This window comes from Rhinoderma darwinii, chromosome 12 (genome assembly GCF_050947455.1).
Source record: "Rhinoderma darwinii isolate aRhiDar2 chromosome 12, aRhiDar2.hap1, whole genome shotgun sequence".
NCBI classification, from domain to species: domain Eukaryota; kingdom Metazoa; phylum Chordata; class Amphibia; order Anura; family Rhinodermatidae; genus Rhinoderma; species Rhinoderma darwinii.
The window spans coordinates 16,013,126-16,030,219 of NC_134698.1; the positions used below are offsets into that span (position 1 = coordinate 16,013,126).

At 45.2% G+C, this 17,094-nt stretch overlaps 1 long non-coding RNA gene across 1 annotated transcript; it reads right to left on the bottom strand.

Moving 5' to 3' along the window:
• Positions 1-10,326: 10,326 nt before the first annotated feature.
• Positions 10,327-16,782, bottom strand: LOC142664725 (uncharacterized). Its single transcript, XR_012851360.1, has 3 exons — positions 16,723-16,782; positions 15,785-16,073; positions 10,327-11,266 (listed from the first exon to the last, which is right to left on the bottom strand). It is a non-coding gene; the product is annotated as an uncharacterized LOC142664725 (long non-coding RNA).
• Positions 16,783-17,094: the final 312 nt, after the last annotated feature.

The following is a 17,094-nucleotide window of genomic DNA, read 5'->3' on the forward strand; positions in this document are numbered from 1 at the left end:
TAATACTCTAAACTAAACCCTACCCCCTTAACCTCACCCTATTCTTAACCCCAACCCTGACCCCCTCACCCAAGCGCTTAACAGCAAGGACTCTGTCCAGGGACTCCTTTCTTGAGAAAGGCCTTGGCGTCACTATTCATATATGGAGAGTGACATTAAGGAATTTGTAATGTGGGAAACACTGGCCATAACGTAGGCAACATTCTGGCCAGGGATTCCGCTCCAAGAGGTAGAGCCTGATGTCACTGTCCATATATAAACAGTAACGTTAGGGGCTTTAAGATGCCGGGATCCCCAACCAGAGCTTCAGCAATGCCCTGGCAGGTGATTTCACTCCTGGAATAGCCCTAATCCTATCCCCTAACTCTAACCATAGCCCCTAACCCCATAACTACAACCCTAACACCCCAACTCTTACCCCACAGCCCTAACCACTAACCTCTAAACCCTAACACTTAACGCTATCTGCTAACCCTGACCCCTTAACCTTAGCACCCTAACCCCCTAATTCTAATCCTAACGCGTACCCTAAATCCTCAGACTCTAACCTTAACCCTAACCCTATTCCTAACCCCCATCACTATCCCCTAACTTTAACCCACACCCTAGTCCCCTAACAACTAACCCTAAACCTATCCCTACCCTTAACCCCCAACCCTAACAACTAACCTCTAAACCCTAACCCCTAATCCTAACCCCCTAACCCAAGCCCCTTAAAATAGCACAACCCCCTAATACTCTAACCCTAGCCCCAACCTCTAACTCCCTAACCCTAACCCTATTCCTAAACCTCAACACTAGCCCCTATCCTCTAAACCCGATCCATTAACAATCCAATTCCTAACCCCTAACCTCACACTATTCCTAACCCCTAACCTAATGCCTAACCCCCAACCTTAACCCATGATCTCTAAATCCTAAATACAACCCTACCCCCTCACTAACCCTATTCTTAACCCCCTAACCCCAACCCCCTAAAACCTAACACAAACCCCCTAACACCTAACCCCAACACTACCCCCAAACCCAACATTCTCACCCTAACCCAACCCTATTTCTAACCACTAACCTCCAAACCCTAACACAAAACCCAAACCCTATCCCCTAATCCCCAAACCCTAACCCCTTAACCCTAGCACCCTAAACCCAACCCCCTAACCTAACCCTTCAACCTTAACCCAATTCCTAACTCTACCCCTTAACCTCTAAACCCTAACGCTATCCCCTGACTCTATTCCTAACCTCTAATCCTAACCCCAATCCCCTATCCACAACCTACCCCCTAACCACTTATCCCACCCTATTTCTAACCCCAGCCCTATTGCTAACCATAACCCCCAACCCTAACCTCGAACCCTAACGCTAACTCCCTAACCACCTAACCCCAACCCTAGACCATGACCTTAACCCTGTTCATAAACCCCAGCTTTTACCCCTACACTATTACTAACCCCTAACACTCTAACCCCCTCATCACATTCCTAACCCCAACCCTAACACTATTCCTAACCCCTCAACCAAACCTCTAAACCCTAGCCCCTAACTACCTAACCATAACACTTACCCCAAAATTACCCCCTCAACCTAACCCTATTCTGAACCCCCTAACCCTATTCCTAAGCCATTATGACTCTGGCCAGGGATTTCACTCTTGGAGAAGCCCTAACCCCTAATTCCCTAACCCACTAACCGTATCCCTAAGTCTAACCCAATCTCTAACCCTAAACTCCTAACCCCAACCCTAACAACCCAACCCTAACCCACAACCCTAACGACTAACCTCTAAACTCTAACACTATTCCTAGCCTTATACCCTTACTCTAATCTTTATCCCCTAACCCCAACCTTACCCCTAACTGCTTACCCTCACCCTATTACTAACCCCAACTCTAACCCACTCACCCAAGCGCTTTAAAGCATGCGCTCTAGCCAGGCACTCCTCTCTTGAGAAAGACATAGACATCACTGTTCATATATGGAGAGTTACATGAAGGGATTTGTAATGCGAGAATACCCAACCAGAACGTAGGCTACACGCTGGCTGGGGATTCCGCTCCTAGAGGGAGCCCCTGAGGTCACTGTCCACATAAAAAAAAGTAACGTTAGGGGCTTTAAGATGCCGGAATCCCCAACCAGAGGGTCAGCAACTCCCTGGCTGGGTATTTTGCCTCTGGAAAAGCCCTAACCCCTAATTCTAACCCTAGCCCCTAACCCCATAACCCTAACACCCCAACCCTTATCCCACAACACTAACTTCTAAACCCAAACACCTAACCCTATCCCCTAATGCTAACCCCCTAACCCTATCACCCTAACCCCCGAATTCTAACGCTTACCCTAAAATCCAAACCCTCTAACCTAACCCTAACCTTCTAACCCTAACCCTATTCCTAACCCCCAACCCTATCCACTAACTTTAACCCAAACCGTAGTCCCCCTCTTAATCCCTAACTCTAAAAACTGGGACTCTAACCATTAATTCTATTCCTACCGCTAACCCACTAACCTCTATACCCTAATCCCTAAACCTAACCCAAAACCTAACCCCTTAACAATAACACCCCAACTACAGCCCTAGCACATAACCCTCAACCAACTAACCCTTTAGCCTTAACCATATTCCTAATGCTAAACCCCAACACTAAGCTCTAATCCCTAACCTATCCGTATCCCCTTACTCTAATCTTTATCCCCTAACCCCAACCTTACCCCTAACTGCTTACCCTCACCCTATTACTAACCCCAACTCTAACCAACTCACCCAAGCGCTTTACAGCATGCGCTCTAGCCAGGCACTCCTGTCTTGAGAAAGACCTTGACATCACTGTTCATATATGGAGAGTTACATGAAGGGATTTGTAATGCGAGAATACCCAACCAGAACGTAGGATACATTCTGGCTGGGGATTCCGCTCCTAGAGGGAGCCCCTGAGGTCACTGTCCACATAAAAAAAAGTAACGCTAGGGGCTTTAAGATGCCGGAATCCCCAACCAGAGCGTCAGCAACTCCCTGGCTGGGTATTTCGCTTCTGGAAAAGCCCTAACCCCTAACTCTAACCCTAGCCCCTAACACCATAACCCTAACACCACAACGCTAACCTTTAAACCCTAACACCTAACCCTATCCACTAATGCTAACCCCCTAATTCTAACTCTAAACTAACCCTAACCTTCTAACCCTATTCCTAACACCCAAACCTATCCACTAACTTTAACCCAAACCCTAGCCCCCCTACCTCCCTAACACTAAGAACTAGAACTCTAACCCTTAATTCTATTCCTACCCCTAACCCACTAACCTCTATACCCTAACCGCTAATCCAAATCCAAAACCTAACCCCTTAACAATAACACCCTAACTCCAACCCCTTAACCCTAGCACCTAACCCTATTCCTAACGCTAAACCCCAACACTAAGCTCTAATCCCTAACCATATCCCCAAACTCTATTCCTAATTCCAAACCCTTAGCCACAACCCTACCCCCTAACGACTTACCCTCACCTTATTCCTAACTCCAAACCTATTCCTAACCCTAACCTCAAAACCCTAACTGCCTAACCCCAACTCTTACCCCAACTCTACCCCCTCAAAACCCTAACACTATTCTTAATTCCAAACCCTAAACTCTAACCCTAGCCCCTAACTCCCTAACCCAAGCACTTACCTCAACCCTACCCCCTCACCCTATTCCTAAACCCATAATACTAACCCCAACTACTAACACCCTAACCCTATTCCTAACCAATTATGCCTCTGGCCGGGAATTTTGCTCCCGGAAAAGCCTTAACCCACTAACCCTATGCCTAACTTTAATTCTGACCCAAACTCTAACCCTAAACCCATAACTACAACCCTAACAACCCAACCCTAACCCCCAAACCTAACCACTATCCTCTAAACCCTAACCCTGTTCCTAACCCCCTAACCGTATCCCCTAACTCTAACCCGTTAATCTAAACTCCAACCTCCTAACCTTCTAACTCTAACCCCAATCCCCTAACCCTTTAGTCTTAACCCTATTCCTAACCCCCAACCATAACCTCTAAACCCTATCCCCTAACACCAACCCTATTCCTAAAACCAAACCTACCCCTAACCACTTACCCTCACACTATTCCTAACCCCATAAACCTAACATCCCAACCCCTAAACCAAAAACACAAACAATCTAACCCTAATCCCATAACTCAAACTCCTAACCCCTTAACCCTAGCCACCCAACCCCCTAATTCTAACCCTATCTTTTACCCTAAGCCTCTAACACTATTCTTAACCCTAACCCCAACCCTAACCCCTAACTCCTTAAGCAAATTACCCACACCCTAACCCCCTAACACTAACCCAAACTTATCCCCCTAACCCCAAACCCTAACACCTTCCCCCAACCCTATCCCCTAATACTAACCCCCTAAGCCAAACCTTAACCCATAATGTTAACTCCCTAATTTTCTAACCCTAACCTGCTAACCCTAACTGCAACCCCCTAACCCTAACTCCAACCCTACCCAGTAACCTTCGCCCTAAAACTATACCCCCTAAGCCCAACCATAACACTCTCACCCTAACCCTATTCCTAACCTCTATCCCCTAATCCCCAAATCCTAACCTCTTAACCCTGGCACTCTAACCCTCAACCCCCTAACCCTTTGATCTTAAACATATTCCTAACTCTAACCCCAACCCTAACCTATAAACCCTATCCCTAACCCCAACCCCCTTTTTCAAAACCCTACCCCCTAACGACTTACCCTAACTCTAACCCAAACCCTAACTCCCTAGCATCTAACCCCAACCCTACCCCTAACCCCAACATCTTAACTATAAACCTAACACTATCCCCTAAGCCTAATCCCCTAACCCCAACCCCTTAGCCCTAGCATCCTAACCCATACCCCAACAGCCTAACACTCTAACCCTGACCCCAACCTCTAACCCCTAACCCTTAAACCTTAACCCTATTCCTAACCCTAAACCCTAACGCCAACTCTTGTCCTAACCCAAACCCTACCCTTTACCCTATTTTTAATCCCATCCGTAACCCCCTCACCCAAGCGCTTTACAACAAGGGCTCTGTTCAGGGACTATTCATAACCACCTAACCCAAAGCCCAAGCCCCTAACCTTAACCAAAACCCTTAACACCTTAAACTCTAACCTTCTAACCCTAACCCTATTCCTGACACCCTAACCCATAACTCGAACCCGTTAACCAAAAACCTAACCCCCTGACTCCCTAACTTTAACAACTAACCTCAACCCCAGCACCCTAACACCAACCCTAACACTCTAACCCTTAACGTTACTAATAAACCTAACCCCCAACCCTAACCTCTAACCCTATCCTCTAACCCTTTAACAGTAGCACCCTAACTCCAAACTCTAACTCCCTAACCCCCACCCCTAAGACTAACACCCTACCCATTTAACCTTAACCCTATTCCTAACCCTAACCCCCAACCATAGCCCCTAACCTGTAAACCCTATCCCTTAACCCCAACCCTATTCCTAACCCCAACCCTCACCCTATTCCTAACCCTTTTCCAACCTTAACCTCTAACATCTAAACCCTAATCCCAAACCTACTCTCATTCTAACCCTGTTTCTAACCCCCAACCCCTAACACCCTAATTTTCTAACCCGCTAACCAGAAACCTAACCTAACCCAACCCCCTATCACCTAACCCCAACCCTACCCCCAACCCTAACACTCTTACCCTAACCCCCTAACCCTATTTCTAACCACTAACCTCTAAACCCTAACACAAACCCCAAACCCTAATCCCCGAAACCTAACCCCTTAATCCTAGAACTCTAACCCTAACCCCTTAACCCCCTACACCCTTTACCTTAATTCCTAACACCAACACCCTATCCACAACCCCTAACAACCTAACTTCCTAAACCACTAACCCAAAACCTAACACCGACCCCTACCCTAACACTCTCACCCTAACCCCCTAACCCTATTTCTAACCACTAACCTCTAAACTCTAACAGAAACCCCAAATCCTATTCTCTAATACTCAATCCATAACCCCTTAACCCTAGCACCCTAAACTCAACCCCCTAACCCTAACTTAACCCTATTCCTAAATCCAACCCCTAACCTCTAAACCCTAACCCTATCCCGGGCTATATTCCTAACCCCTAATCCTAGCCCCAACCCCCTATCCACAACCCTACCTCCTAACCACTTACCCTCACCCTATTCCTAACCAGAACCCTGAGCCTATTCCTTACCAAAATCCCCAACCCTAACCTCAAAACCCTAACTCTAACTCCCTAACCGCCTAACCCCACCCCCTCAGCTTAACCCTACACATAACCCCCTACCCTATTCTTAACCCCTAACACTCTAACCCCCTGACCCCATTTTTAACCCCAACCCTAATAATATTCCTAACCCTAATCTCTATACCCTAGCCCCTAACTCCCTAACCCCAACTCTTACCCTAACCCTACCCCCTCACTCTAACACTATTCCTAACCCTAAATCCTTAACCCCAACACTAACAACCCAACTCTAACCCCCAACCCTAATCACTAACCTCTAAATCCTAACCCCAAAATCTATTCCTAACTGTATGCCCTTATTCTAACTTACTAACCCAAACCTTAACCCCCTAACCTCAACCCTACCCCTAACCCCAACATCCTAAACATTAACATAACCCAAACACTCTAACCCTTACCCTATTTCTAACCCCCAACCCTAACCACTAACCTTTAGACTCTAACCCTATCCCTTAATCCTAATCCCCTAACCCTAACCCAAACCCCTCAACCCTAACCCAACCCCCTAAACCTAACACTGTAACCTTAACCCTATTCCTAACCTGCAACCCTAACCCCTAATCCCTAACGCCAACCCTATTCCTAACCTCCTAACCCCAACCCTAACCCCCTCACCCAAGCGCTTTACAGCAAGTGCTCTGACCAGGTACTCCTGTCTTGACAAAAACATTGACATCACTGTTCACATATGGAGAGTGACATGAAGGGATTTGTAATGCGAAAATCCCCGGCCAGAGCATAGGCAACACTCTGGCTGGGGATTACACTCCTAGAGGAAGCCCCTGACATCTCTGTCCATACATGTACAGTAACGATAGGGGCTTTAAGATGCCGGAATCCACAAACCAGAGTGTCAGCAACGCTCTAGCCAGGGATTTTGCTCCTAACCCTAACCCCTAAATCCCTAACCCTAAAGGTAGCCCCTAACCAAGTACTTTACAGCAAGCACTCTGGCCGGGGACTCCTGTTTTGAGAAAGACCTTGACATCACTGTTCATATAAGGAGAGTAACGTTAAGGGTTCTGTAATGTGAGAATCCCCTGACAGAGCATTGTCAACACTCTGCCGTGGAATCCGCTCCTAGAGTTAGCGCCTGACGTCAATGTCCATAAATGGAGAAATGAACAGTAACGGTAGGGGATTTAAGATGCCGGATTCCCCAGCCAGAGCATCGGCAACACTATGGCTGGGGATTCTGCTCCTGGAAAAATCCTAACACTAACCTTAAACCTGGGCCCTCTTATTCTAACCCTAACCCCATCCGTGACGCCCCAGGCCTAACACCCTAACCCTATTCCTGACACTAACCCACAACCCTAACCTCTAAATCCTAAACCCTAACCCTATCCCCTAATCCTAACCCTAGAACCCAAACCCCTTAACCCAAGCACTCTAAGCCCCTAACCTTAACCCTATTCCTAACCCCCTAACTACAACCCCAACCCTAAACCCATTACTCTAATCTCCTCACCCTAACCCCAACCCAAACCCTCTATCCCCTAATCGAGAGCTTTACAGCAAGCGCTCTGGCCGGGTACTCCTGGCTTGAGAAAGAACTTAACGTCACTATTCATATATGGTGAGTGGCGTCAAGCGTGTCATGGGCTTTGTAATGCGAGAATCCCAGGCAATGATCTCGCCGTGGATTCCGCTCCTGAAAAAGCCCTATCCCCTAAACTCCAACCCCCTAATCCTAATGCCTAACTCCCTAACACGCTAACCAAGAACTTTATAGAAAACGCTCAGGTCGAGGACTCATGTCTTGAAAAAGACCTTGATGTCACTCTCCATATATAGAAAGTAACGGTAAGTGCCTTGTAATGCAAGCCCCTGACGTCACTGTCCATATATAAACAGTGATGTTTGGGACTTTAAGATGCTGGATTTTTCAGCCAGAGCGTTGGAAATGCTCTGGCTGGGGATTCCGCTTCTGGAAAAGCTGTAACCCTAAACCTAACCACTAAGCCACTAACCCTATAACCCCCTAACACTAACCCTCTAACCCTGACCCATAACCCTAACTTCTACCCTCTAACCCCCTAAATATCTAACCCCCTAAACCCTTACCCTTACCACAGCCATCTAACCCCCTAACTCCAAACCTAACCAGCTAACCCTCTTACTCCCTAACCTTAACCCCAACCCCTTTAACCCCAACTCCCTAAACCCCTAACCCAAACCCTCTAACCCTAACCAAGTTCTTTACAGAAAGCGCTCTCGCCGGGGATGCCTGTCTTGCGAAAGACCTTGATGTCAATGTTCATATATGGAGAGTGACGTTAAGGGCTTGGTAATGTGAGACTTCCCAGCCAGAGCATCGCCATCGTCACTAATCATATATAGTGAGTGACGTCAAGGGCTTTGTATTGCAAGAATCCCAGGCACTGCTCTGGCCAGAGATTCCGCTCCTGAAAAAGCCCTATCCCCTAAACCCCATCCCCCTAACCCTAATGCCTAACCCCCTAACACGCTAACCAAGAACTTTACAGCAAGCGCTCAGGTCGAGGACTCCTGTCTTAAGAAAGACCTTGATGTCACTCTTCATATATAGAGAGTGACGGTAAGTGAATTGTAATGCAAGACCCTGACGTCATTGTCCATATATAAACAGTGATGTTGGGGACTTTAAGATGCCGGAGTTCTCAGCCAAAGCGTCGAAAATGCTCTGGCTGGGGATTCCGCTTCTGGAAAAGCTGTAACCCTAAACCTAACCACTAAACCACTAACCCTACTACCCCCTAACGTTAACCCTCTAAGCCTAACCCATAACCCTAACCTCTAACCTCCTAACCCTCTTACTCCCTAATCTTAACCCCAACCCCTTTAATCCCAACTCCCTAAACCCCTAACTCAAACTATCTAACCCGAACACTAACCAAGTTCTTTACAGAAAGCGCTCTAGCCGGGGACGCCTGTCTTGAGAAAGACCTTAACGTCAATGTTCATATATGGAGAGTGACGTTAAGGGCTTTGTAATGCGAGACTCCCCGGCCAGAGCAACGCCAAAACTTTGGCCGGGGATTTTGCTTCTAGAAGGAGCCCCTGACGTCACTGTCCATATATGGACAGTGACTTAGGGCTTTAAGATGTTGGAATCCCCAGCCAGATGGTGGGCAATGCTCTGGCCGGGGATTCCACTCCTGGAATAGCCCAGACAGTGGCATTTTCTGACACAAAATACAAATTTACTAAAGGAATAGAACGTGATAAAATAATAAAAGAAACATTATTCGCTTGATATATTCACCTCTGCTTCAGAGGATTAGCAGGCCTGAGTCTGCTGTCATGCAGTGATGACATGATACCTACCTACACGATTGCTATAGCCAGCCACTGGCCTCAGCATTGATGCAGCGGTCACATGCGTGTATGTATGTATGTATGTATGTATGTATGTATGTATGCGTGTATGCGTGTGTGTGTGTGTAATGTGTGTGTGTGTGTGTGTGTGTAATGTGTGTGTGTGTGTGTGTGTGTAATGTGTGTGTGTGTGTGTGTGTGTGTGTGTAATGTGTATAAATGTAATGTGTATATATGTATGTGTGTAATGTGTATATATGTATGTGTGTAATGTGTATATATGTATGTGTGTAATGTGTATATATGTATGTGTGTAATGTGTATATATGTATGTGTGTAACGTGTATATATATATGTGTGTGTGTGTGTGTGTGTGTGTGTGTGTGTGTGTGTGTGTAATTGCAATTTTCAAAGACTAATGCTGAGCCCTCAGATTTGTATTGTTTTTAGCAAGCTTTTTCTAGTTACATTTTAGGGCTTTTTAATACTTGTTACTTATAGGATTATATTTCACAGTATAATTATTTAAAGTATATGTAAAGCATTCCCATGTAGTGTCTGTATATTTATTTGACAATAGTTTCTCCCAGTCTATTTCCTGCTGTGCAGCCCTCAACCGGGAGAAATTGGCCTTTTTAAAATGCAGTGTTTTACCCTCCCAGCCTGTTTGCTTTTAAGGCCCTGTTCACGTGGAGTTTTTTGCAGGCAAAATATTCTGCCTGGAAAAATCACCTCCGCCTTTTTTGAAGTGGTTTTTTACCACACGCGTTTTTTTATGCGGTTTTCCGACGTGGTTTTTTATGAGGTTTTTAAAGCATTATTTTTATCTCTTTCTTCAACAGGCAAATGAAAAAAACGCAAGCGTATTTTTGCCTAAAATCGCTTAAAAAACCGCGCCAAAAATGGCAGCGGCCGTTCGTGGCATTTTTTTTCCGTATCTCTTTGATTTCAATGGGGTTTTTTGAGGCGGAAAACGAATCTAGAAAGGTCATATCACATACGTACTAGAAGCCTTATACCATAATGTTTACACCTTCTTTAGTAGCGTACAACTCAAGTGCCAACTTCCATTACATGATAGTGTCTCAACAGGACTCTTTCTCCAATAGATCTGGGGGTCGGCCAGTGAATACTTTTTCTTTACATTCAACTTAACAACAATAATACCAATGATGATGATGATAATATCCCTGCCTCTTTTCTATAGTAGTCTCAGTACATGTCTTAATATGATATCATTGATAAATTAATAATGAATTGAGTATTTCTCTAGCTGTGACCATCTCATGACTATCCCCACATATGGAGCATCCTGCGCACTGACAATTACTAAGCCTCCCCATATGTCTCAGCATTTTCTGGAGCCACCACTACTGCTCCTTCACCCTGGGATCATATAGTCAGAAGTAACATATAAGTTCTCTCCTCACTGTTCAGACGTCATGGGTTTTCTGCTTGGATGGACACACCAGTATTTACATTGTGTCTCTTCTTCTAGATGTTTGTAGGAATCTTCTTCTAGCCAGGATCTCCTTCTCTATGCTGGTTGGTGTCTTCTAGATGTTGAAGGTGGTCATCTTCTAGGCATATGCAGGAATCTTCTAGCTGCTAGCTGGGGTCTAGGTGTTGGTCAGGCCTCCTTAAAATCTCAGAGACTGGGATAAAGATCTCCTGAAAAAAAAACAAGAAAAATATTTTGAGACAAAAAACTACAAATATATAACCTACAAAGGAATTGATGCTACCAAAAAAAAGTGTAGAAAATGGAAAAAAGCTTGATTGGAATAACAATAAAAAGTTACATGACAATACAATTAAAAAGAGTCCACAAACCTACGGAAGTAAAGGACAGCTCACTGTGTGACTCACAAAGAAAATAATAATTAGATAAGACCCCAGACCTGCGTAATGTAGGTAATATATAAATACCAAATGGTATAAAAGAACAACTATACAGTACAAAAAAGCAGTCAGCGCATAAGTAAGAGCAAAAATGAATCAACTATTCAAACAAGTATGGAGGGATATAACAAACCCATAATAAGTTTGTTCAGGAGTACCAACCCAGAATGCCCACCCAGACGCACGTTTCGCCACTAAATGCCTTCATCTGGGGGTGGTGCTGATAGTACACACAGTATTTAAATGAACGCTAGCCAATGGTGCATAAAGATATCCAGGTGATATATATATATATATATACGCCCATAAATCAAATCAATACACTCATTGTTTACTATTGGTCGCAATATGTGGTCGAGTACATGGCCAGTCTCCGGAAACGGCAACAACGAGACACTGGGGCGGAAACACATCAGCGCGTCACCTGACGCGGTCACGTGTGTCAGCAACCCAGCGCGCCATGGGTGATGATTCGGGGGCGGGTCTGTCACAACCAATCAGAATGCAACCAGTGATTGAAGGCATGAAAAGCATTCAGAAGGATATTAACCCTGTACGGGCAGTCCAATAGCGATACACTTCATGTCTGCAAGGCTAAACCCAAAATACAGAGAGACAAGATAGTTATACAGATATATTGCACATGTATCATACAAATACATATAAATATATGGACACAAAGTGATGTGTGATGAAGAGTGTCAACGTGTAGGGAGTAATCAAGCGTGGAACATTATTATCAATTATAATGTGTGAAAAAAGACCAATATGTACGTGCCCAAAGGAATAATCCAGTGCACACAACCTGAACATAGTAGGTAAGTGACAGGTAAGAAATGATATTAAACACAATAAAGTGTTGTTTATGTAGAACATGTGTAAGTAAAAGAGTGAAAAAGTAATAAATGTATGGTGACAAAATAAAAAAGAAATTAAATAAAAAACTAAAAATAAAATTGTAACGACGGGGGTAGGGAAACGAACAAGTGAGCCCTAATCTACCCGCCACTCTGTCCCTGCCTACTTGCAACGACCCGCCCTAGGCGACGGGGTACAACTGGGCGGCGGTCCCTACGCTCAGTAAGTGCACGAGACAAACATACAAGGGAATACAAAGCAAAGGGAAAGGGGCAGTTTCCCACGGCAACACCGTGAGCAACCAGAGTGGTGAACGAGCCAAGTCAAACCAGGAGTGCACGAGGTACCAAACGCAGAGCAGGAGAGTAGTCAGTAAGCCAGGGTCAGTATGGAGCAGGATCAAATAGTTAGGAGCTGTAGCTGGGCCAGGAAACCACACGGAAAGAATCACAAGCAAAGGAGGAACAGGAAAGGCAGGTATAAATAGACAGAGGGCGGGAGCTAGCTCCGTCTGGCCAGGCTGCGATAGGCTCTGACACTCCTAAGCCTGCCATCCTGAGTGGTGGAAGATGGAGTCAGTCTCAGAGACGTAGATTCAGGTGCAGACTGATTACCTATGGTAGTTAACCACGAAGCTGTGCCTGGCAGATCCTTTACAGTACCCCCCCTTTTATGAGGGGCCACCGGACCCTTTCTAAGTGGACCTGGTTTACTGGGGAAACTAAGGTGGAACTTCCTGACCAAGACCCCAGCGTGAACATCCCGGGCGGGTACCCAAGTCCTCGCCTCAGGACCGTATCCTCTCCAATGGACCAGGTACTGGAGGGAGCCTTGGACCATCTTGCTGTCCACAATCTTGGCCACCTCGAATTCCACCCCCTCAGGGGTGAGAACGGGAACAGGAGGTTTCCTCGAGGGAGCCAAGGACGGGGAGCAGCGTTTAAGGAGGGAGGCATGAAACACATCGTGTATACGAAAAGATGGGGGTAACTCCAGCCGGAAGGAGACAGGATTGAGGAATTCAATTACCTTATACGGCCCAATAAACCGGGGAGCAAACTTCTTGGACGGGACCTTAAGACACAAGTTCCTAGACGATAACCACACCAGATCCCCGACCATAAACAAGGGATTAGCAGAACGTTTTCTATCAGCCTGAGTTTTTTGTACGCTCTGGGACGCCTCTAGGTTCTTCTGAACCTGGGCCCAGACTGTGCACAGTTCCCGATGAACGACCTCTACCTCGGGATTGTTGGAACTACCAGGTGAAACGGAGAAGAACCGTGGATTAAACCCAAAATTACAGAAAAAGGGGGAGACCCCTGACGAGTTACTGACCCGGTTATTAAGGGAAAATTCAGCGAGGGGAATGAATGAGACCCAATCATATTGACAGTCAGAGATAAAACACCTTAAATATTGTTCTAGAGATTGATTAGTCCTCTTCGTTTGGCCATTGGTTTCAGGATAGAAGGCAGAGGAGAAGGACAGATCAATCTCCAACTTTTTACAGAAGGCTCTCCAAAACAAAGAAACAAATTGTACCCCTCTGTCCGAAACAATATTGACAGTGACCCCATGGAGACGCAGGATGTGTTTGACAAACAAAGTAGCTAACGTCTTGGCGTTGGGTAGTTTCTTGAGGGGCACAAAGTGGCACATCTTACTGAAGCGGTCTACTACCACCCACACCACCGACTTGCCTTTGGATGGAGGCAAATCGGTGATAAAATCCATGAAGATATGTGTCCAAGGTCTCTGGGGAATGGGCAACGAACGTAGTAAGCCCGCTGGTCGGGACCTGGGAGTCTTGGACCTAGCACAAACCTCACAAGCGGCGACGTAGGCCTTAACGTCTTTAGGCAACCCAGGCCACCAATAGTTTCTGGCAATGAGGTGTTTGGTACCCAAGATGCCTGGATGACCAGATAGTGCGGAGTCATGATTTTCCCTAAGTACCCTTAGCCGGTATTGCAGGGGAACAAACAGCTTGTCCTCAGGAAGGTTCCCGGGAGCTGAACCTTGATCAGCCGCAATTTCAGAGACTAAATCAGAATCAATAGAAGAAATGATTATACCGGAAGGCAAAATACAAGCAGGATCAAATAGTTATGAGCTGTAGCTGGGCCAGGAAACCACACGGAAAGAATCACAAGCAAAGGAGGAACAGGAAAGGCAGGTATAAATAGACATAGGGCGGGAGCTAGCTCCGTCTGGCCAGGCTGCGATAGGCTCTCCCACTCCTAAGCCTGCCATCCTGAGTGGTGGAAGATGGAGTCAGTCTCAGAGACGTAGATTCAGGTGCAGACTGATTACCTATGGGAGTTAACCCCGAAGCTGTGCCTGGCAGATCCTTTACAAAAATAGTGTGAATAGGTATGTGCGATGAAAAAAGAAAACAACGTGTGTATTATACATCAAAGAATAAAATGGACAACAAGTGGCATGCACTAAGCAGATATTAGTTACATGTCGATATATCTAATACTAATACAACAAGCCTCTAAGGTGCAGAATATAATATGCAGTGATCTGCAGACAGAGCCCTCTTTTCTATTTTTTGTGAAGATCATCAGTAGGGCATCATTGTTGAGGATGAAGATCATGACAACCCGAAAATTGCACAGTTGACATAGTCAACACAGGCAGCGTAAACCATATATCTAATCTGTATACATAAATAAAGAAATGTAGATTAAAATCAAATTAAGAACATAAAATCAAAAATACCCAACTAAAAGCTTTGGTAGCAGTCAGAGAAATGCAGCAACACCAATGTTCTCATTGAGACCCCTTGGTTGTGTTGTCTTAAGCCTCCATATCCACTTGCATTCTGATTGCAAAAGCCTCTTTTTACATCTCCTCCTCGCAGATCAGTATTGATGTGATCTATTCCCTTCAGTCTCACAAGTCTAGAGTTACACGCATGATGTAGGTGAAAATGTTTTGGAATAGTCTTCAGCTGTTCCATATACTCTACTGTTGAGCATTTTCAATGTCTCTAACATGTTCTCTTACGCAAATGCGCAATTCTCGGGTTGTCATGCCAATATAAATTTTAGGGTAAGTTGCATGATGGATCACACCCGTAGTGCCGCATGTAATTGGACATGTGATCTTAAAATTTTTCAACCCACTTGAGTCAACAAAATCTTGAGAGCGTTCAATATTAGGGCAACTAATATAGTCGCCGCAAGGGTTACAACCCCACTTAGGTCCAATCTTTCCAAAACATTTACCCAGTTGTTCCGGTGTTAGGTAACTGTGAACTATTGTGTCACGTAAATTACGCGCTCCACGCGGTGCCATAGCAAGATAATTTGGTAGTACTTTCTGTAGAATTGGATCAGTGAGGATCACAGCCCAAAATTTGTTTGAGGTGTCCCTCATTTCTGACCAACGTGAATTATACATGGTCGTAAATCTTACCTTAGGAGAAATTCCTTATTTTTAGTCACAGTTTGTAATAGCTGTGCACGAGGGGGAGCTATGCACGTGGTCGTCAATGGGCTTTATTAATATTGCGGCGGCTGCAGCCCTGTTAAGCAAATCTCTCTCTCAACTCAGTCGAGCGGTATTTGAAATCTTCATCAGTTGAACAAATTTTCTTAACACACAGATATCGTCCAGTTGGTATAGCTTCGATGGTGACACGAGGATGTGAAGACGTGGCGTGAAGCAATCAGTTTGCTGATGTCTCTTTACGATGCAAATCTGTCTGGAAACAACCCTCATGGTTCCTTTTAATTAGTATGTCCAAAAAATCCATCTCAATATGATTCCATTTGCATGCTAATTTAATGTTACGTGCATTATAGTTCAATACACTGATGAATTCCATTAATTCATCCGAAGTCCCCTGCCAGATCATAAAGATGTCATCGATGAAATGGGCCCAGAAAAGGACCCAGATCATTGATATCTCATGATCTGGCAGGAATAGGTCCCTCTCCCACAGCCCCAGGAACAGGTTGACGTATGAGGGTGCACAGGCTGCCCCCCATTGCCGTGCCCTGGAGTTGCAGGTAGAAGGACCCATTGAACGTGAAAAAATTGTGTTTGAGAACAAAGTCCAAAAGGGTTAGCAACAACTCTGAAAAGTTTTTCCCATATTGCTCATGTGCAAAACGGTGGCCACTGTATGCAAGCCATCCGTATCCTGGATGCCGGTATATAGTGACTCAATGTCACAAGTTACCAAAATATGTCTGTCATCCAAATGAATCCGTTCAATTTTCAACAACAAATCTGCCGAGTCACACAAATACAAAGGTAGACATTCCACCAGTGGTTTTAAATGGTGGTCGACCCATTTGCACACCTTCTCAGTTAACCCCCCCCCCCAGTGCCCAACATAATTGGCCTACCTGGAGGGTCCTTATGAATTTTGGGTAGTAGATAAAGCGTCTGTATCGTTGGCTCAGTCACAATCAGTGCCTTCATTAGGGATTTGGAGATGACTCCAGCATCCATACCATCTTGTAGAATGTGGATCATCTTTGCTCTAAAGGATAATAAAGAATTGTTAATATATTAATCTTTTACAACAAGTGGAGTTTTTTAATTGTCGATTTGCTTCATAAATATACATCTGGCGTGGCCAAAATACCACATTTCCGCCTTTATTGGCCATGATTTAATCCTCCCCAAGCTCTCTCTCTCCTTCCTCTTTCTCTCTCTCTCTCTCCTTCCACTTTCTCTCTCTCTCTCTCCTTCCTCTTTCTCTCTCTCTCCTTCCT